Source organism: Thunnus thynnus, unplaced genomic scaffold (genome assembly GCF_963924715.1).
Source record: "Thunnus thynnus unplaced genomic scaffold, fThuThy2.1 SCAFFOLD_62, whole genome shotgun sequence".
NCBI lineage: Eukaryota > Metazoa > Chordata > Actinopteri > Scombriformes > Scombridae > Thunnus > Thunnus thynnus.
Window position 1 is genome coordinate 44,120 of NW_027095930.1, and position 16,448 is coordinate 60,567.

Genomic DNA, 16,448 nt, shown 5'->3' on the forward strand with positions numbered 1-16,448 from the left:
CGTAGGGATCCTCTCTGGTTTTCCTCCGTGTCTTTGCAGAACTGTGCGCGGGAGTCCCACTCTCTGGTATTTCTCCGACGGAGGAACGGATCGGAACGCTCTCAGCGCAGCTGCCGCCTGGGCGTTGAAGGCGCGTCTGACGAGCGACATCCCTAAAAGGCCCATGCGTGGTACCTTGGACAGCTTACAGCCATACCACCCTGAACACGCCCGATCTCGTCTGATCTCGGAAGCTAAGCAGGGTCGGGCCTGGTTAGTACTTGGATGGGAGACCGCCTGGGAATACCAGGTGCTGTAAGCTTTTTCACTTTTCTCCACAAGCTCCTGCCGTGTTTAACGTAGGGATCCTCTCTGGTTTTCCTCCGTGTCTTTGCAGAACTGTGCGCGGGAGTCCCACTCTCTGGTATTTCTCCGACGGAGGAACGGATCGGAACGCTCTCAGCGCAGCTGCCGCCTGGGCGTTGAAGGCGCGTCTGACGAGCGACATCCCTAAAAGGCCCATGCGTGGTACCTTGGACAGCTTACGGCCATACCACCCTGAACACGCCCGATCTCGTCTGATCTCGGAAGCTAAGCAGGGTCGGGCCTGGTTAGTACTTGGATAGGAGACCGCCTGGGAATACCAGGTGCTGTAAGCTTTTTCACTTTTCTCCACAAGCTCCTGCCGTGTCTAACATAGGGATCCTCTCTGGTTTTCCTCCGTGTCTTTGCAGAACTGTGCGCGGGAGTCCCACTCTCTGCTATTTCTCCGACGGAGGAACGGATCGGAACGCTCTCAGCGCAGCTGCCGCCTGGGCGTTGAAGGCGCGTCTGACGAGCGACATCCCTAAAAGGCCCATGCGTGGTACCTTGGACAGCTTACGGCCATACCACCCTGAACACGCCCGATCTCGTCTGATCTCGGAAGCTAAGCAGGGTCGGGCCTGGTTAGTACTTGGATGGGAGACCGCCTGGGAATACCAGGTGCTGTAAGCTTTTTCACTTTTCTCCACAAGCTCCTGCCGTGTTTAACGTAGGGATCCTCTCTGGTTTTCCTCCGTGTCTTTGCAGAACTGTGCGCGGGAGTCCCACTCTCTGGTATTTCTCCGACGGAGGAACGGATCGGAACGCTCTCAGCGCAGCTGCCGCCTGGGCGTTGAAGGCGCGTCTGACGAGCGACATCCCTAAAAGGCCCATGCGTGGTACCTTGGACAGCTTACGGCCATACCACCCTGAACACGCCTGATCTCGGAAGCTAAGCAGGGTCGGGCCTGGTTAGTACTTGGATGGGAGACCGCCTGGGAATACCAGGTGCTGTAAGCTTTTTCACTTTTCTCCACAAGCTCCTGCCGTGTTTAACGTAGGGATCCTCTCTGGTTTTCCTCCGTGTCTTTGCAGAACTGTGCGCGGGAGTCCCACTCTCTGGTATTTCTCCGACGGAGGAACGGATCGGAACGCTCTCAGCGCAGCTGCCGCCTGGGCGTTGAAGGCGCGTCTGACGAGCGACATCCCTAAAAGGCCCATGCGTGGTACCTTGGACAGCTTACGGCCATACCACCCTGAACACGCCCGATCTCGTCTGATCTCGGAAGCTAAGCAGGGTCGGGCCTGGTTAGTACTTGGATGGGAGACCGCCTGGGAATACCAGGTGCTGTAAGCTTTTTCACTTTTCTCCACAAGCTCCTGCCGTGTTTAACGTAGGGATCCTCTCTGGTTTTCCTCCGTGTCTTTGCAGAACTGTGCGCGGGAGTCCCACTCTCTGGTATTTCTCCGACGGAGGAACGGATCGGAACGCTCTCAGCGCAGCTGCCGCCTGGGCGTTGAAGGCGCGTCTGACGAGCGACATCCCTAAAAGGCCCATGCGTGGTACCTTGGACAGCTTACGGCCATACCACCCTGAAGACGCCCGATCTCATCTGATCTCGGAAGCTAAGCAGGGTCGGGCCTAGTACTTGGATGGGAGACCGCCTGGGAATACCAGGTGCTGTAAGCTTTTTCACTTTTCTCCACAAGCTCCTGCCGTGTTTAACGTAGGGATCCTCTCTGGTTTTCCTCCGTGTCTTTGCAGAACTGTGCGCGGGAGTCCCACTCTCTGGTATTTCTCCGACGGATCGGAACGCTCTCAGCGCAGCTGCCGCCTGGGCGTTGAAGGCACGTCTGACGAGCGACATCCCTAAAAGGCCCATGCGTGGTACCTTGGACAGCTTACGGCCATACCACCCTGAAGACGCCCGATCTCATCTGATCTCGGAAGCTAAGCAGGGTCGGGCCTAGTACTTGGATGGGAGACCGCCTGGGAATACCAGGTGCTGTAAGCTTTTTCACTTTTCTCCACAAGCTCCTGCCGTGTTTAACGTAGGGATCCTCTCTGGTTTTCCTCCGTGTCTTTGCAGAACTGTGCGCGGGAGTCCCACTCTCTGGTATTTCTCCGACGGATCGGAACGCTCTCAGCGCAGCTGCCGCCTGGGCGTTGAAGGCGCGTCTGACGAGCGACATCCCTAAAAGGCCCATGCGTGGTACCTTGGACAGCTTACAGCCATACCACCCTGAACACGCCCGATCTCGTCTGATCTCGGAAGCTAAGCAGGGTCGGGCCTAATTAGTACTTGGATGGGAGACCGCCTGGGAATACCAGTTGCTGTAAGCTTTTTCACTTTTCTCCACAAGCTCCTGCCGTGTTTAACGTAGGGATCCTCTCTGGTTTTCCTCCGTGTCTTTGCAGAACTGTGCGCGGGAGTCCCACTCTCTGGTATTTCTCCGACGGAGGAACGGATCGGAACGCTCTCAGCGCAGCTGCCGCCTGGGCGTTGAAGGCGCGTCTGACGAGCGACATCCCTAAAAGGCCCATGCGTGGTACCTTGGACAGCTTACGGCCATACCACCCTGAACACGCCCAATCTCGTCTGATCTCGGAAGCTAAGCAGGGTCGGGCCTGGTTAGTACTTGGATGGGAGACCGCCTGGGAATACCAGGTGCTGTAAGCTTTTTCACTTTTCTCCACAAGCTCCTGCCGTGTTTAACGTAGGGATCCTCTCTGGTTTTCCTCCGTGTCTTTGCAGAACTGTGCGCGGGAGTCCCACTCTCTGGTATTTCTCCGACGGAGGAACGGATCGGAACGCTCTCAGCGCAGCTGCCGCCTGGGCGTTGAAGGCGCGTCTGACGAGCGACATCCCTAAAAGGCCCATGCGTGGTACCTTGGACAGCTTACGGCCATACCACCCTGAACACGCCCGATCTCGTCTGATCTCGGAAGCTAAGCAGGGTCGGGCCTAGTTAGTACTTGGATGGGAGACCGCCTGGGAATACCAGGTGCTGTAAGCTTTTTCACTTTTCTCCACAAGCTCCTGCCGTGTTTAACGTAGGGATCCTCTCTGGTTTTCCTCCGTGTCTTTGCAGAACTGTGCGCGGGAGTCCCACTCTCTGGTATTTCTCCGACGGAGGAACGGATCGGAACGCTCTCAGCGCAGCTGCCGCCTGGGCGTTGAAGGCGCGTCTGACGAGCGACATCCCTAAAAGGCCCATGCGTGGTACCTTGGACAGCTTACGGCCATACCACCCTGAACACGCCCGATCTCGTCTGATCTCGGAAGCTAAGCAGGGTCGGGCCTGGTTAGTACTTGGATGGGAGACCGCCTGGGAATACCAGGTGCTGTAAGCTTTTTCACTTTTCTCCACAAGCTCCTGCCGTGTTTAACGTAGGGATCCTCTCTGGTTTTCCTCCGTGTCTTTGCAGAACTGTGCGCGGGAGTCCCACTCTCTGGTATTTCTCCGACGGAGGAACGGATCGGAACGCTCTCAGCGCAGCTGCCGCCTGGGCGTTGAAGGCGCGTCTGACGAGCGACATCCCTAAAAGGCCCATGCGTGGTACCTTGGACAGCTTACGGCCATACCACCCTGAACACGCCCGATCTCGTCTGATCTCGGAAGCTAAGCAGGGTCGGGCCTGGTTAGTACTTGGATGGGAGACCGCCTGGGAATACCAGGTGCTGTAAGCTTTTTCACTTTTCTCCACAAGCTCCTGCCGTGTTTAACGTAGGGATCCTCTCTGGTTTTCCTCCGTGTCTTTGCAGAACTGTGCGCGGGAGTCCCACTCTCTGGTATTTCTCCGACGGAGGAACGGATCGGAACGCTCTCAGCGCAGCTGCCGCCTGGGCGTTGAAGGCGCGTCTGACGAGCGACATCCCTAAAAGGCCCATGCGTGGTACCTTGGACAGCTTACGGCCATACCACCCTGAACACGCCTGATCTCGGAAGCTAAGCAGGGTCGGGCCTGGTTAGTACTTGGATGGGAGACCGCCTGGGAATACCAGGTGCTGTAAGCTTTTTCACTTTTCTCCACAAGCTCCTGCCGTGTTTAACGTAGGGATCCTCTCTGGTTTTCCTCCGTGTCTTTGCAGAACTGTGCGCGGGAGTCCCACTCTCTGGTATTTCTCCGACGGAGGAACGGATCGGAACGCTCTCAGCGCAGCTGCCGCCTGGGCGTTGAAGGCGCGTCTGACGAGCGACATCCCTAAAAGGCCCATGCGTGGTACCTTGGACAGCTTACGGCCATACCACCCTGAACACGCCCGATCTCGTCTGATCTCGGAAGCTAAGCAGGGTCGGGCCTGGTTAGTACTTGGATGGGAGACCGCCTGGGAATACCAGGTGCTGTAAGCTTTTTCACTTTTCTCCACAAGCTCCTGCCGTGTTTAACGTAGGGATCCTCTCTGGTTTTCCTCCGTGTCTTTGCAGAACTGTGCGCGGGAGTCCCACTCTCTGGTATTTCTCCGACGGAGGAACGGATCGGAACGCTCTCAGCGCAGCTGCCGCCTGGGCGTTGAAGGCGCGTCTGACGAGCGACATCCCTAAAAGGCCCATGCGTGGTACCTTGGACAGCTTACGGCCATACCACCCTGAAGACGCCCGATCTCATCTGATCTCGGAAGCTAAGCAGGGTCGGGCCTAGTACTTGGATGGGAGACCGCCTGGGAATACCAGGTGCTGTAAGCTTTTTCACTTTTCTCCACAAGCTCCTGCCGTGTTTAACGTAGGGATCCTCTCTGGTTTTCCTCCGTGTCTTTGCAGAACTGTGCGCGGGAGTCCCACTCTCTGGTATTTCTCCGACGGAGGAACGGATCGGAACGCTCTCAGCGCAGCTGCCGCCTGGGCGTTGAAGGCGCGTCTGACGAGCGACATCCCTAAAAGGCCCATGCGTGGTACCTTGGACAGCTTACAGCCATACCACCCTGAACACGCCCGATCTCGTCTGATCTCGGAAGCTAAGCAGGGTCGGGCCTGGTTAGTACTTGGATGGGAGACCGCCTGGGAATACCAGGTGCTGTAAGCTTTTTCACTTTTCTCCACAAGCTCCTGCCGTGTTTAACGTAGGGATCCTCTCTGGTTTTCCTCCGTGTCTTTGCAGAACTGTGCGCGGGAGTCCCACTCTCTGGTATTTCTCCGACGGAGGAACGGATCGGAACGCTCTCAGCGCAGCTGCCGCCTGGGCGTTGAAGGCGCGTCTGACGAGCGACATCCCTAAAAGGCCCATGCGTGGTACCTTGGACAGCTTACGGCCATACCACCCTGAACACGCCCGATCTCGTCTGATCTCGGAAGCTAAGCAGGGTCGGGCCTGGTTAGTACTTGGATGGGAGACCGCCTGGGAATACCAGGTGCTGTAAGCTTTTTCACTTTTCTCCACAAGCTCCTGCCGTGTCTAACATAGGGATCCTCTCTGGTTTTCCTCCGTGTCTTTGCAGAACTGTGCGCGGGAGTCCCACTCTCTGCTATTTCTCCGACGGAGGAACGGATCGGAACGCTCTCAGCGCAGCTGCCGCCTGGGCGTTGAAGGCGCGTCTGACGAGCGACATCCCTAAAAGGCCCATGCGTGGTACCTTGGACAGCTTACGGCCATACCACCCTGAACACGCCCGATCTCGTCTGATCTCGGAAGCTAAGCAGGGTCGGGCCTGGTTAGTACTTGGATGGGAGACCGCCTGGGAATACCAGGTGCTGTAAGCTTTTTCACTTTTCTCCACAAGCTCCTGCCGTGTTTAACGTAGGGATCCTCTCTGGTTTTCCTCCGTGTCTTTGCAGAACTGTGCGCGGGAGTCCCACTCTCTGGTATTTCTCCGACGGAGGAACGGATCGGAACGCTCTCAGCGCAGCTGCCGCCTGGGCGTTGAAGGCGCGTCTGACGAGCGACATCCCTAAAAGGCCCATGCGTGGTACCTTGGACAGCTTACGGCCATACCACCCTGAACACGCCTGATCTCGGAAGCTAAGCAGGGTCGGGCCTGGTTAGTACTTGGATGGGAGACCGCCTGGGAATACCAGGTGCTGTAAGCTTTTTCACTTTTCTCCACAAGCTCCTGCCGTGTTTAACGTAGGGATCCTCTCTGGTTTTCCTCCGTGTCTTTGCAGAACTGTGCGCGGGAGTCCCACTCTCTGGTATTTCTCCGACGGAGGAACGGATCGGAACGCTCTCAGCGCAGCTGCCGCCTGGGCGTTGAAGGCGCGTCTGACGAGCGACATCCCTAAAAGGCCCATGCGTGGTACCTTGGACAGCTTACGGCCATACCACCCTGAACACGCCCGATCTCGTCTGATCTCGGAAGCTAAGCAGGGTCGGGCCTGGTTAGTACTTGGATGGGAGACCGCCTGGGAATACCAGGTGCTGTAAGCTTTTTCACTTTTCTCCACAAGCTCCTGCCGTGTTTAACGTAGGGATCCTCTCTGGTTTTCCTCCGTGTCTTTGCAGAACTGTGCGCGGGAGTCCCACTCTCTGGTATTTCTCCGACGGAGGAACGGATCGGAACGCTCTCAGCGCAGCTGCCGCCTGGGCGTTGAAGGCGCGTCTGACGAGCGACATCCCTAAAAGGCCCATGCGTGGTACCTTGGACAGCTTACGGCCATACCACCCTGAAGACGCCCGATCTCATCTGATCTCGGAAGCTAAGCAGGGTCGGGCCTAGTACTTGGATGGGAGACCGCCTGGGAATACCAGGTGCTGTAAGCTTTTTCACTTTTCTCCACAAGCTCCTGCCGTGTTTAACGTAGGGATCCTCTCTGGTTTTCCTCCGTGTCTTTGCAGAACTGTGCGCGGGAGTCCCACTCTCTGGTATTTCTCCGACGGATCGGAACGCTCTCAGCGCAGCTGCCGCCTGGGCGTTGAAGGCACGTCTGACGAGCGACATCCCTAAAAGGCCCATGCGTGGTACCTTGGACAGCTTACGGCCATACCACCCTGAAGACGCCCGATCTCATCTGATCTCGGAAGCTAAGCAGGGTCGGGCCTAGTACTTGGATGGGAGACCGCCTGGGAATACCAGGTGCTGTAAGCTTTTTCACTTTTCTCCACAAGCTCCTGCCGTGTTTAACGTAGGGATCCTCTCTGGTTTTCCTCCGTGTCTTTGCAGAACTGTGCGCGGGAGTCCCACTCTCTGGTATTTCTCCGACGGATCGGAACGCTCTCAGCGCAGCTGCCGCCTGGGCGTTGAAGGCGCGTCTGACGAGCGACATCCCTAAAAGGCCCATGCGTGGTACCTTGGACAGCTTACAGCCATACCACCCTGAACACGCCCGATCTCGTCTGATCTCGGAAGCTAAGCAGGGTCGGGCCTAATTAGTACTTGGATGGGAGACCGCCTGGGAATACCAGTTGCTGTAAGCTTTTTCACTTTTCTCCACAAGCTCCTGCCGTGTTTAACGTAGGGATCCTCTCTGGTTTTCCTCCGTGTCTTTGCAGAACTGTGCGCGGGAGTCCCACTCTCTGGTATTTCTCCGACGGAGGAACGGATCGGAACGCTCTCAGCGCAGCTGCCGCCTGGGCGTTGAAGGCGCGTCTGACGAGCGACATCCCTAAAAGGCCCATGCGTGGTACCTTGGACAGCTTACGGCCATACCACCCTGAACACGCCCAATCTCGTCTGATCTCGGAAGCTAAGCAGGGTCGGGCCTGGTTAGTACTTGGATGGGAGACCGCCTGGGAATACCAGGTGCTGTAAGCTTTTTCACTTTTCTCCACAAGCTCCTGCCGTGTTTAACGTAGGGATCCTCTCTGGTTTTCCTCCGTGTCTTTGCAGAACTGTGCGCGGGAGTCCCACTCTCTGGTATTTCTCCGACGGAGGAACGGATCGGAACGCTCTCAGCGCAGCTGCCGCCTGGGCGTTGAAGGCGCGTCTGACGAGCGACATCCCTAAAAGGCCCATGCGTGGTACCTTGGACAGCTTACGGCCATACCACCCTGAACACGCCCGATCTCGTCTGATCTCGGAAGCTAAGCAGGGTCGGGCCTAGTTAGTACTTGGATGGGAGACCGCCTGGGAATACCAGGTGCTGTAAGCTTTTTCACTTTTCTCCACAAGCTCCTGCCGTGTTTAACGTAGGGATCCTCTCTGGTTTTCCTCCGTGTCTTTGCAGAACTGTGCGCGGGAGTCCCACTCTCTGGTATTTCTCCGACGGAGGAACGGATCGGAACGCTCTCAGCGCAGCTGCCGCCTGGGCGTTGAAGGCGCGTCTGACGAGCGACATCCCTAAAAGGCCCATGCGTGGTACCTTGGACAGCTTACGGCCATACCACCCTGAACACGCCCGATCTCGTCTGATCTCGGAAGCTAAGCAGGGTCGGGCCTGGTTAGTACTTGGATGGGAGACCGCCTGGGAATACCAGGTGCTGTAAGCTTTTTCACTTTTCTCCACAAGCTCCTGCCGTGTTTAACGTAGGGATCCTCTCTGGTTTTCCTCCGTGTCTTTGCAGAACTGTGCGCGGGAGTCCCACTCTCTGGTATTTCTCCGACGGAGGAACGGATCGGAACGCTCTCAGCGCAGCTGCCGCCTGGGCGTTGAAGGCGCGTCTGACGAGCGACATCCCTAAAAGGCCCATGCGTGGTACCTTGGACAGCTTACGGCCATACCACCCTGAACACGCCCGATCTCGTCTGATCTCGGAAGCTAAGCAGGGTCGGGCCTGGTTAGTACTTGGATGGGAGACCGCCTGGGAATACCAGGTGCTGTAAGCTTTTTCACTTTTCTCCACAAGCTCCTGCCGTGTTTAACGTAGGGATCCTCTCTGGTTTTCCTCCGTGTCTTTGCAGAACTGTGCGCGGGAGTCCCACTCTCTGGTATTTCTCCGACGGAGGAACGGATCGGAACGCTCTCAGCGCAGCTGCCGCCTGGGCGTTGAAGGCGCGTCTGACGAGCGACATCCCTAAAAGGCCCATGCGTGGTACCTTGGACAGCTTACGGCCATACCACCCTGAACACGCCTGATCTCGGAAGCTAAGCAGGGTCGGGCCTGGTTAGTACTTGGATGGGAGACCGCCTGGGAATACCAGGTGCTGTAAGCTTTTTCACTTTTCTCCACAAGCTCCTGCCGTGTTTAACGTAGGGATCCTCTCTGGTTTTCCTCCGTGTCTTTGCAGAACTGTGCGCGGGAGTCCCACTCTCTGGTATTTCTCCGACGGAGGAACGGATCGGAACGCTCTCAGCGCAGCTGCCGCCTGGGCGTTGAAGGCGCGTCTGACGAGCGACATCCCTAAAAGGCCCATGCGTGGTACCTTGGACAGCTTACGGCCATACCACCCTGAACACGCCCGATCTCGTCTGATCTCGGAAGCTAAGCAGGGTCGGGCCTGGTTAGTACTTGGATGGGAGACCGCCTGGGAATACCAGGTGCTGTAAGCTTTTTCACTTTTCTCCACAAGCTCCTGCCGTGTTTAACGTAGGGATCCTCTCTGGTTTTCCTCCGTGTCTTTGCAGAACTGTGCGCGGGAGTCCCACTCTCTGGTATTTCTCCGACGGAGGAACGGATCGGAACGCTCTCAGCGCAGCTGCCGCCTGGGCGTTGAAGGCGCGTCTGACGAGCGACATCCCTAAAAGGCCCATGCGTGGTACCTTGGACAGCTTACGGCCATACCACCCTGAAGACGCCCGATCTCATCTGATCTCGGAAGCTAAGCAGGGTCGGGCCTAGTACTTGGATGGGAGACCGCCTGGGAATACCAGGTGCTGTAAGCTTTTTCACTTTTCTCCACAAGCTCCTGCCGTGTTTAACGTAGGGATCCTCTCTGGTTTTCCTCCGTGTCTTTGCAGAACTGTGCGCGGGAGTCCCACTCTCTGGTATTTCTCCGACGGAGGAACGGATCGGAACGCTCTCAGCGCAGCTGCCGCCTGGGCGTTGAAGGCGCGTCTGACGAGCGACATCCCTAAAAGGCCCATGCGTGGTACCTTGGACAGCTTACAGCCATACCACCCTGAACACGCCCGATCTCGTCTGATCTCGGAAGCTAAGCAGGGTCGGGCCTGGTTAGTACTTGGATGGGAGACCGCCTGGGAATACCAGGTGCTGTAAGCTTTTTCACTTTTCTCCACAAGCTCCTGCCGTGTTTAACGTAGGGATCCTCTCTGGTTTTCCTCCGTGTCTTTGCAGAACTGTGCGCGGGAGTCCCACTCTCTGGTATTTCTCCGACGGAGGAACGGATCGGAACGCTCTCAGCGCAGCTGCCGCCTGGGCGTTGAAGGCGCGTCTGACGAGCGACATCCCTAAAAGGCCCATGCGTGGTACCTTGGACAGCTTACGGCCATACCACCCTGAACACGCCCGATCTCGTCTGATCTCGGAAGCTAAGCAGGGTCGGGCCTGGTTAGTACTTGGATGGGAGACCGCCTGGGAATACCAGGTGCTGTAAGCTTTTTCACTTTTCTCCACAAGCTCCTGCCGTGTCTAACATAGGGATCCTCTCTGGTTTTCCTCCGTGTCTTTGCAGAACTGTGCGCGGGAGTCCCACTCTCTGCTATTTCTCCGACGGAGGAACGGATCGGAACGCTCTCAGCGCAGCTGCCGCCTGGGCGTTGAAGGCGCGTCTGACGAGCGACATCCCTAAAAGGCCCATGCGTGGTACCTTGGACAGCTTACGGCCATACCACCCTGAACACGCCCGATCTCGTCTGATCTCGGAAGCTAAGCAGGGTCGGGCCTGGTTAGTACTTGGATGGGAGACCGCCTGGGAATACCAGGTGCTGTAAGCTTTTTCACTTTTCTCCACAAGCTCCTGCCGTGTTTAACGTAGGGATCCTCTCTGGTTTTCCTCCGTGTCTTTGCAGAACTGTGCGCGGGAGTCCCACTCTCTGGTATTTCTCCGACGGAGGAACGGATCGGAACGCTCTCAGCGCAGCTGCCGCCTGGGCGTTGAAGGCGCGTCTGACGAGCGACATCCCTAAAAGGCCCATGCGTGGTACCTTGGACAGCTTACGGCCATACCACCCTGAACACGCCTGATCTCGGAAGCTAAGCAGGGTCGGGCCTGGTTAGTACTTGGATGGGAGACCGCCTGGGAATACCAGGTGCTGTAAGCTTTTTCACTTTTCTCCACAAGCTCCTGCCGTGTTTAACGTAGGGATCCTCTCTGGTTTTCCTCCGTGTCTTTGCAGAACTGTGCGCGGGAGTCCCACTCTCTGGTATTTCTCCGACGGAGGAACGGATCGGAACGCTCTCAGCGCAGCTGCCGCCTGGGCGTTGAAGGCGCGTCTGACGAGCGACATCCCTAAAAGGCCCATGCGTGGTACCTTGGACAGCTTACGGCCATACCACCCTGAACACGCCCGATCTCGTCTGATCTCGGAAGCTAAGCAGGGTCGGGCCTGGTTAGTACTTGGATGGGAGACCGCCTGGGAATACCAGGTGCTGTAAGCTTTTTCACTTTTCTCCACAAGCTCCTGCCGTGTTTAACATAGGGATCCTCTCTGGTTTTCCTCCGTGTCTTTGCAGAACTGTGCGCGGGAGTCCCACTCTCTGGTATTTCTCCGACGGAGGAACGGATCGGAACGCTCTCAGCGCAGCTGCCGCCTGGGCGTTGAAGGCGCGTCTGACGAGCGACATCCCTAAAAGGCCCATGCGTGGTACCTTGGACAGCTTACGGCCATACCACCCTGAAGACGCCCGATCTCATCTGATCTCGGAAGCTAAGCAGGGTCGGGCCTAGTACTTGGATGGGAGACCGCCTGGGAATACCAGGTGCTGTAAGCTTTTTCACTTTTCTCCACAAGCTCCTGCCGTGTTTAACGTAGGGATCCTCTCTGGTTTTCCTCCGTGTCTTTGCAGAACTGTGCGCGGGAGTCCCACTCTCTGGTATTTCTCCGACGGATCGGAACGCTCTCAGCGCAGCTGCCGCCTGGGCGTTGAAGGCGCGTCTGACGAGCGACATCCCTAAAAGGCCCATGCGTGGTACCTTGGACAGCTTACGGCCATACCACCCTGAAGACGCCCGATCTCATCTGATCTCGGAAGCTAAGCAGGGTCGGGCCTAGTACTTGGATGGGAGACCGCCTGGGAATACCAGGTGCTGTAAGCTTTTTCACTTTTCTCCACAAGCTCCTGCCGTGTTTAACGTAGGGATCCTCTCTGGTTTTCCTCCGTGTCTTTGCAGAACTGTGCGCGGGAGTCCCACTCTCTGGTATTTCTCCGACGGATCGGAACGCTCTCAGCGCAGCTGCCGCCTGGGCGTTGAAGGCGCGTCTGACGAGCGACATCCCTAAAAGGCCCATGCGTGGTACCTTGGACAGCTTACAGCCATACCACCCTGAACACGCCCGATCTCGTCTGATCTCGGAAGCTAAGCAGGGTCGGGCCTAGTTAGTACTTGGATGGGAGACCGCCTGGGAATACCAGTTGCTGTAAGCTTTTTCACTTTTCTCCACAAGCTCCTGCCGTGTTTAACGTAGGAATCCTCTCTGGTTTTCCTCCGTGTCTTTGCAGAACTGTGCGCGGGAGTCCCACTCTCTGGTATTTCTCCGACGGAGGAACGGATCGGAACGCTCTCAGCGCAGCTGCCGCCTGGGCGTTGAAGGCGCGTCTGACGAGCGACATCCCTAAAAGGCCCATGCGTGGTACCTTGGACAGCTTACGGCCATACCACCCTGAACACGCCCAATCTCGTCTGATCTCGGAAGCTAAGCAGGGTCGGGCCTGGTTAGTACTTGGATGGGAGACCGCCTGGGAATACCAGGTGCTGTAAGCTTTTTCACTTTTCTCCACAAGCTCCTGCCGTGTTTAACGTAGGGATCCTCTCTGGTTTTCCTCCGTGTCTTTGCAGAACTGTGCGCGGGAGTCCCACTCTCTGGTATTTCTCCGACGGAGGAACGGATCGGAACGCTCTCAGCGCAGCTGCCGCCTGGGCGTTGAAGGCGCGTCTGACGAGCGACATCCCTAAAAGGCCCATGCGTGGTACCTTGGACAGCTTACGGCCATACCACCCTGAACACGCCCGATCTCGTCTGATCTCGGAAGCTAAGCAGGGTCGGGCCTAGTTAGTACTTGGATGGGAGACCGCCTGGGAATACCAGGTGCTGTAAGCTTTTTCACTTTTCTCCACAAGCTCCTGCCGTGTTTAACGTAGGGATCCTCTCTGGTTTTCCTCCGTGTCTTTGCAGAACTGTGCGCGGGAGTCCCACTCTCTGGTATTTCTCCGACGGAGGAACGGATCGGAACGCTCTCAGCGCAGCTGCCGCCTGGGCGTTGAAGGCGCGTCTGACGAGCGACATCCCTAAAAGGCCCATGCGTGGTACCTTGGACAGCTTACGGCCATACCACCCTGAACACGCCCGATCTCGTCTGATCTCGGAAGCTAAGCAGGGTCGGGCCTGGTTAGTACTTGGATGGGAGACCGCCTGGGAATACCAGGTGCTGTAAGCTTTTTCACTTTTCTCCACAAGCTCCTGCCGTGTTTAACGTAGGGATCCTCTCTGGTTTTCCTCCGTGTCTTTGCAGAACTGTGCGCGGGAGTCCCACTCTCTGGTATTTCTCCGACGGAGGAACGGATCGGAACGCTCTCAGCGCAGCTGCCGCCTGGGCGTTGAAGGCGCGTCTGACGAGCGACATCCCTAAAAGGCCCATGCGTGGTACCTTGGACAGCTTACGGCCATACCACCCTGAACACGCCCGATCTCGTCTGATCTCGGAAGCTAAGCAGGGTCGGGCCTGGTTAGTACTTGGATGGGAGACCGCCTGGGAATACCAGGTGCTGTAAGCTTTTTCACTTTTCTCCACAAGCTCCTGCCGTGTTTAACGTAGGGATCCTCTCTGGTTTTCCTCCGTGTCTTTGCAGAACTGTGCGCGGGAGTCCCACTCTCTGGTATTTCTCCGACGGAGGAACGGATCGGAACGCTCTCAGCGCAGCTGCCGCCTGGGCGTTGAAGGCGCGTCTGACGAGCGACATCCCTAAAAGGCCCATGCGTGGTACCTTGGACAGCTTACGGCCATACCACCCTGAAGACGCCCGATCTCATCTGATCTCGGAAGCTAAGCAGGGTCGGGCCTAGTACTTGGATGGGAGACCGCCTGGGAATACCAGGTGCTGTAAGCTTTTTCACTTTTCTCCACAAGCTCCTGCCGTGTTTAACGTAGGGATCCTCTCTGGTTTTCCTCCGTGTCTTTGCAGAACTGTGCGCGGGAGTCCCACTCTCTGGTATTTCTCCGACGGATCGGAACGCTCTCAGCGCAGCTGCCGCCTGGGCGTTGAAGGCGCGTCTGACGAGCGACATCCCTAAAAGGCCCATGCGTGGTACCTTGGACAGCTTACGGCCATACCACCCTGAAGACGCCCGATCTCATCTGATCTCGGAAGCTAAGCAGGGTCGGGCCTAGTACTTGGATGGGAGACCGCCTGGGAATACCAGGTGCTGTAAGCTTTTTCACTTTTCTCCACAAGCTCCTGCCGTGTTTAACGTAGGGATCCTCTCTGGTTTTCCTCCGTGTCTTTGCAGAACTGTGCGCGGGAGTCCCACTCTCTGGTATTTCTCCGACGGATCGGAACGCTCTCAGCGCAGCTGCCGCCTGGGCGTTGAAGGCGCGTCTGACGAGCGACATCCCTAAAAGGCCCATGCGTGGTACCTTGGACAGCTTACAGCCATACCACCCTGAACACGCCCGATCTCGTCTGATCTCGGAAGCTAAGCAGGGTCGGGCCTAGTTAGTACTTGGATGGGAGACCGCCTGGGAATACCAGTTGCTGTAAGCTTTTTCACTTTTCTCCACAAGCTCCTGCCGTGTTTAACGTAGGGATCCTCTCTGGTTTTCCTCCGTGTCTTTGCAGAACTGTGCGCGGGAGTCCCACTCTCTGGTATTTCTCCGACGGAGGAACGGATCGGAACGCTCTCAGCGCAGCTGCCGCCTGGGCGTTGAAGGCGCGTCTGACGAGCGACATCCCTAAAAGGCCCATGCGTGGTACCTTGGACAGCTTACGGCCATACCACCCTGAAGACGCCCAATCTCGTCTGATCTCGGAAGCTAAGCAGGGTCGGGCCTGGTTAGTACTTGGATGGGAGACCGCCTGGGAATACCAGGTGCTGTAAGCTTTTTCACTTTTCTCCACAAGCTCCTGCCGTGTTTAACGTAGGGATCCTCTCTGGTTTTCCTCCGTGTCTTTGCAGAACTGTGCGCGGGAGTCCCACTCTCTGGTATTTCTCCGACGGAGGAACGGATCGGAACGCTCTCAGCGCAGCTGCCGCCTGGGCGTTGAAGGCGCGTCTGACGAGCGACATCCCTAAAAGGCCCATGCGTGGTACCTTGGACAGCTTACGGCCATACCACCCTGAACACGCCCGATCTCGTCTGATCTCGGAAGCTAAGCAGGGTCGGGCCTAGTTAGTACTTGGATGGGAGACCGCCTGGGAATACCAGGTGCTGTAAGCTTTTTCACTTTTCTCCACAAGCTCCTGCCGTGTTTAACGTAGGGATCCTCTCTGGTTTTCCTCCGTGTCTTTGCAGAACTGTGCGCGGGAGTCCCACTCTCTGGTATTTCTCCGACGGATCGGAACGCTCTCAGCGCAGCTGCCGCCTGGGCGTTGAAGGCGCGTCTGACGAGCGACATCCCTAAAAGGCCCATGCGTGGTACCTTGGACAGCTTACGGCCATACCACCCTGAAGACGCCCGATCTCATCTGATCTCGGAAGCTAAGCAGGGTCGGGCCTAGTACTTGGATGGGAGACCGCCTGGGAATACCAGGTGCTGTAAGCTTTTTCACTTTTCTCCACAAGCTCCTGCCGTGTTTAACGTAGGGATCCTCTCTGGTTTTCCTCCGTGTCTTTGCAGAACTGTGCGCGGGAGTCCCACTCTCTGGTATTTCTCCGACGGATCGGAACGCTCTCAGCGCAGCTGCCGCCTGGGCGTTGAAGGCGCGTCTGACGAGCGACATCCCTAAAAGGCCCATGCGTGGTACCTTGGACAGCTTACAGCCATACCACCCTGAACACGCCCGATCTCGTCTGATCTCGGAAGCTAAGCAGGGTCGGGCCTAGTTAGTACTTGGATGGGAGACCGCCTGGGAATACCAGTTGCTGTAAGCTTTTTCACTTTTCTCCACAAGCTCCTGCCGTGTTTAACGTAGGGATCCTCTCTGGTTTTCCTCCGTGTCTTTGCAGAACTGTGCGCGGGAGTCCCACTCTCTGGTATTTCTCCGACGGAGGAACGGATCGGAACGCTCTCAGCGCA

General features: G+C 57.0%; 44 non-coding genes and 5 pseudogenes across 44 annotated transcripts; all 49 read left to right on the top strand.

Annotated features, from left to right (window-relative positions):
• The first annotated feature begins 182 nt into the window (after window positions 1–182).
• Window positions 183–301, top strand: LOC137179038 (5S ribosomal RNA). Its single transcript, XR_010927444.1, has one exon. It is a non-coding gene; the product is annotated as a 5S ribosomal RNA (ribosomal RNA).
• A 218-nt stretch (window positions 302–519) lies between these two features.
• LOC137179066 (5S ribosomal RNA) lies at window positions 520–638 on the top strand. The gene has a single exon (XR_010927470.1). It is a non-coding gene; the product is annotated as a 5S ribosomal RNA (ribosomal RNA).
• Window positions 639–856: 218 nt separating this feature from the next.
• LOC137178878 (5S ribosomal RNA) lies at window positions 857–975 on the top strand. The gene has a single exon (XR_010927291.1). It is a non-coding gene; the product is annotated as a 5S ribosomal RNA (ribosomal RNA).
• Window positions 976–1,193: 218 nt separating this feature from the next.
• LOC137179114 (5S ribosomal RNA) lies at window positions 1,194–1,302 on the top strand (annotated as a pseudogene).
• Window positions 1,303–1,520: 218 nt separating this feature from the next.
• LOC137178879 (5S ribosomal RNA) lies at window positions 1,521–1,639 on the top strand. The gene has a single exon (XR_010927292.1). It is a non-coding gene; the product is annotated as a 5S ribosomal RNA (ribosomal RNA).
• Window positions 1,640–1,857: 218 nt separating this feature from the next.
• LOC137179102 (5S ribosomal RNA) lies at window positions 1,858–1,972 on the top strand. The gene has a single exon (XR_010927506.1). It is a non-coding gene; the product is annotated as a 5S ribosomal RNA (ribosomal RNA).
• A 210-nt stretch (window positions 1,973–2,182) lies between these two features.
• On the top strand, window positions 2,183–2,297 carry LOC137179103 (5S ribosomal RNA). Its single transcript, XR_010927507.1, has one exon. It is a non-coding gene; the product is annotated as a 5S ribosomal RNA (ribosomal RNA).
• A 210-nt stretch (window positions 2,298–2,507) lies between these two features.
• Window positions 2,508–2,626, top strand: LOC137179098 (5S ribosomal RNA). The gene has a single exon (XR_010927502.1). It is a non-coding gene; the product is annotated as a 5S ribosomal RNA (ribosomal RNA).
• Window positions 2,627–2,844: 218 nt separating this feature from the next.
• On the top strand, window positions 2,845–2,963 carry LOC137179070 (5S ribosomal RNA). Its single transcript, XR_010927474.1, has one exon. It is a non-coding gene; the product is annotated as a 5S ribosomal RNA (ribosomal RNA).
• A 218-nt stretch (window positions 2,964–3,181) lies between these two features.
• On the top strand, window positions 3,182–3,300 carry LOC137179061 (5S ribosomal RNA). Its single transcript, XR_010927465.1, has one exon. It is a non-coding gene; the product is annotated as a 5S ribosomal RNA (ribosomal RNA).
• Window positions 3,301–3,518: 218 nt separating this feature from the next.
• LOC137178880 (5S ribosomal RNA) lies at window positions 3,519–3,637 on the top strand. Its single transcript, XR_010927293.1, has one exon. It is a non-coding gene; the product is annotated as a 5S ribosomal RNA (ribosomal RNA).
• A 218-nt stretch (window positions 3,638–3,855) lies between these two features.
• On the top strand, window positions 3,856–3,974 carry LOC137178881 (5S ribosomal RNA). Its single transcript, XR_010927294.1, has one exon. It is a non-coding gene; the product is annotated as a 5S ribosomal RNA (ribosomal RNA).
• Window positions 3,975–4,192: 218 nt separating this feature from the next.
• On the top strand, window positions 4,193–4,301 carry LOC137179117 (5S ribosomal RNA; annotated as a pseudogene).
• Window positions 4,302–4,519: 218 nt separating this feature from the next.
• LOC137178882 (5S ribosomal RNA) lies at window positions 4,520–4,638 on the top strand. Its single transcript, XR_010927295.1, has one exon. It is a non-coding gene; the product is annotated as a 5S ribosomal RNA (ribosomal RNA).
• A 218-nt stretch (window positions 4,639–4,856) lies between these two features.
• On the top strand, window positions 4,857–4,971 carry LOC137179105 (5S ribosomal RNA). Its single transcript, XR_010927509.1, has one exon. It is a non-coding gene; the product is annotated as a 5S ribosomal RNA (ribosomal RNA).
• Window positions 4,972–5,189: 218 nt separating this feature from the next.
• On the top strand, window positions 5,190–5,308 carry LOC137179039 (5S ribosomal RNA). The gene has a single exon (XR_010927445.1). It is a non-coding gene; the product is annotated as a 5S ribosomal RNA (ribosomal RNA).
• Window positions 5,309–5,526: 218 nt separating this feature from the next.
• Window positions 5,527–5,645, top strand: LOC137178883 (5S ribosomal RNA). Its single transcript, XR_010927296.1, has one exon. It is a non-coding gene; the product is annotated as a 5S ribosomal RNA (ribosomal RNA).
• A 218-nt stretch (window positions 5,646–5,863) lies between these two features.
• Window positions 5,864–5,982, top strand: LOC137178885 (5S ribosomal RNA). Its single transcript, XR_010927298.1, has one exon. It is a non-coding gene; the product is annotated as a 5S ribosomal RNA (ribosomal RNA).
• A 218-nt stretch (window positions 5,983–6,200) lies between these two features.
• Window positions 6,201–6,309, top strand: LOC137179118 (5S ribosomal RNA; annotated as a pseudogene).
• A 218-nt stretch (window positions 6,310–6,527) lies between these two features.
• On the top strand, window positions 6,528–6,646 carry LOC137178886 (5S ribosomal RNA). Its single transcript, XR_010927299.1, has one exon. It is a non-coding gene; the product is annotated as a 5S ribosomal RNA (ribosomal RNA).
• Window positions 6,647–6,864: 218 nt separating this feature from the next.
• LOC137179106 (5S ribosomal RNA) lies at window positions 6,865–6,979 on the top strand. The gene has a single exon (XR_010927510.1). It is a non-coding gene; the product is annotated as a 5S ribosomal RNA (ribosomal RNA).
• A 210-nt stretch (window positions 6,980–7,189) lies between these two features.
• Window positions 7,190–7,304, top strand: LOC137179107 (5S ribosomal RNA). The gene has a single exon (XR_010927511.1). It is a non-coding gene; the product is annotated as a 5S ribosomal RNA (ribosomal RNA).
• Window positions 7,305–7,514: 210 nt separating this feature from the next.
• LOC137179099 (5S ribosomal RNA) lies at window positions 7,515–7,633 on the top strand. The gene has a single exon (XR_010927503.1). It is a non-coding gene; the product is annotated as a 5S ribosomal RNA (ribosomal RNA).
• A 218-nt stretch (window positions 7,634–7,851) lies between these two features.
• On the top strand, window positions 7,852–7,970 carry LOC137179072 (5S ribosomal RNA). Its single transcript, XR_010927476.1, has one exon. It is a non-coding gene; the product is annotated as a 5S ribosomal RNA (ribosomal RNA).
• Window positions 7,971–8,188: 218 nt separating this feature from the next.
• On the top strand, window positions 8,189–8,307 carry LOC137179062 (5S ribosomal RNA). Its single transcript, XR_010927466.1, has one exon. It is a non-coding gene; the product is annotated as a 5S ribosomal RNA (ribosomal RNA).
• Window positions 8,308–8,525: 218 nt separating this feature from the next.
• On the top strand, window positions 8,526–8,644 carry LOC137178887 (5S ribosomal RNA). The gene has a single exon (XR_010927300.1). It is a non-coding gene; the product is annotated as a 5S ribosomal RNA (ribosomal RNA).
• A 218-nt stretch (window positions 8,645–8,862) lies between these two features.
• Window positions 8,863–8,981, top strand: LOC137178888 (5S ribosomal RNA). Its single transcript, XR_010927301.1, has one exon. It is a non-coding gene; the product is annotated as a 5S ribosomal RNA (ribosomal RNA).
• A 218-nt stretch (window positions 8,982–9,199) lies between these two features.
• Window positions 9,200–9,308, top strand: LOC137179119 (5S ribosomal RNA; annotated as a pseudogene).
• A 218-nt stretch (window positions 9,309–9,526) lies between these two features.
• Window positions 9,527–9,645, top strand: LOC137178889 (5S ribosomal RNA). The gene has a single exon (XR_010927302.1). It is a non-coding gene; the product is annotated as a 5S ribosomal RNA (ribosomal RNA).
• A 218-nt stretch (window positions 9,646–9,863) lies between these two features.
• Window positions 9,864–9,978, top strand: LOC137179108 (5S ribosomal RNA). Its single transcript, XR_010927512.1, has one exon. It is a non-coding gene; the product is annotated as a 5S ribosomal RNA (ribosomal RNA).
• A 218-nt stretch (window positions 9,979–10,196) lies between these two features.
• Window positions 10,197–10,315, top strand: LOC137179040 (5S ribosomal RNA). The gene has a single exon (XR_010927446.1). It is a non-coding gene; the product is annotated as a 5S ribosomal RNA (ribosomal RNA).
• A 218-nt stretch (window positions 10,316–10,533) lies between these two features.
• Window positions 10,534–10,652, top strand: LOC137178890 (5S ribosomal RNA). The gene has a single exon (XR_010927303.1). It is a non-coding gene; the product is annotated as a 5S ribosomal RNA (ribosomal RNA).
• A 218-nt stretch (window positions 10,653–10,870) lies between these two features.
• Window positions 10,871–10,989, top strand: LOC137178891 (5S ribosomal RNA). Its single transcript, XR_010927304.1, has one exon. It is a non-coding gene; the product is annotated as a 5S ribosomal RNA (ribosomal RNA).
• A 218-nt stretch (window positions 10,990–11,207) lies between these two features.
• LOC137179120 (5S ribosomal RNA) lies at window positions 11,208–11,316 on the top strand (annotated as a pseudogene).
• Window positions 11,317–11,534: 218 nt separating this feature from the next.
• On the top strand, window positions 11,535–11,653 carry LOC137178892 (5S ribosomal RNA). The gene has a single exon (XR_010927305.1). It is a non-coding gene; the product is annotated as a 5S ribosomal RNA (ribosomal RNA).
• Window positions 11,654–11,871: 218 nt separating this feature from the next.
• LOC137179109 (5S ribosomal RNA) lies at window positions 11,872–11,986 on the top strand. The gene has a single exon (XR_010927513.1). It is a non-coding gene; the product is annotated as a 5S ribosomal RNA (ribosomal RNA).
• A 210-nt stretch (window positions 11,987–12,196) lies between these two features.
• On the top strand, window positions 12,197–12,311 carry LOC137179110 (5S ribosomal RNA). Its single transcript, XR_010927514.1, has one exon. It is a non-coding gene; the product is annotated as a 5S ribosomal RNA (ribosomal RNA).
• Window positions 12,312–12,521: 210 nt separating this feature from the next.
• On the top strand, window positions 12,522–12,640 carry LOC137179094 (5S ribosomal RNA). The gene has a single exon (XR_010927498.1). It is a non-coding gene; the product is annotated as a 5S ribosomal RNA (ribosomal RNA).
• A 218-nt stretch (window positions 12,641–12,858) lies between these two features.
• LOC137179073 (5S ribosomal RNA) lies at window positions 12,859–12,977 on the top strand. Its single transcript, XR_010927477.1, has one exon. It is a non-coding gene; the product is annotated as a 5S ribosomal RNA (ribosomal RNA).
• A 218-nt stretch (window positions 12,978–13,195) lies between these two features.
• LOC137179063 (5S ribosomal RNA) lies at window positions 13,196–13,314 on the top strand. The gene has a single exon (XR_010927467.1). It is a non-coding gene; the product is annotated as a 5S ribosomal RNA (ribosomal RNA).
• Window positions 13,315–13,532: 218 nt separating this feature from the next.
• Window positions 13,533–13,651, top strand: LOC137178893 (5S ribosomal RNA). The gene has a single exon (XR_010927306.1). It is a non-coding gene; the product is annotated as a 5S ribosomal RNA (ribosomal RNA).
• A 218-nt stretch (window positions 13,652–13,869) lies between these two features.
• Window positions 13,870–13,988, top strand: LOC137178894 (5S ribosomal RNA). Its single transcript, XR_010927307.1, has one exon. It is a non-coding gene; the product is annotated as a 5S ribosomal RNA (ribosomal RNA).
• Window positions 13,989–14,206: 218 nt separating this feature from the next.
• On the top strand, window positions 14,207–14,321 carry LOC137179111 (5S ribosomal RNA). The gene has a single exon (XR_010927515.1). It is a non-coding gene; the product is annotated as a 5S ribosomal RNA (ribosomal RNA).
• Window positions 14,322–14,531: 210 nt separating this feature from the next.
• On the top strand, window positions 14,532–14,646 carry LOC137179112 (5S ribosomal RNA). The gene has a single exon (XR_010927516.1). It is a non-coding gene; the product is annotated as a 5S ribosomal RNA (ribosomal RNA).
• Window positions 14,647–14,856: 210 nt separating this feature from the next.
• LOC137179095 (5S ribosomal RNA) lies at window positions 14,857–14,975 on the top strand. Its single transcript, XR_010927499.1, has one exon. It is a non-coding gene; the product is annotated as a 5S ribosomal RNA (ribosomal RNA).
• Window positions 14,976–15,193: 218 nt separating this feature from the next.
• Window positions 15,194–15,312, top strand: LOC137179080 (5S ribosomal RNA). Its single transcript, XR_010927484.1, has one exon. It is a non-coding gene; the product is annotated as a 5S ribosomal RNA (ribosomal RNA).
• Window positions 15,313–15,530: 218 nt separating this feature from the next.
• LOC137179064 (5S ribosomal RNA) lies at window positions 15,531–15,649 on the top strand. Its single transcript, XR_010927468.1, has one exon. It is a non-coding gene; the product is annotated as a 5S ribosomal RNA (ribosomal RNA).
• A 210-nt stretch (window positions 15,650–15,859) lies between these two features.
• LOC137179113 (5S ribosomal RNA) lies at window positions 15,860–15,974 on the top strand. Its single transcript, XR_010927517.1, has one exon. It is a non-coding gene; the product is annotated as a 5S ribosomal RNA (ribosomal RNA).
• Window positions 15,975–16,184: 210 nt separating this feature from the next.
• On the top strand, window positions 16,185–16,303 carry LOC137179096 (5S ribosomal RNA). Its single transcript, XR_010927500.1, has one exon. It is a non-coding gene; the product is annotated as a 5S ribosomal RNA (ribosomal RNA).
• Window positions 16,304–16,448: the final 145 nt, after the last annotated feature.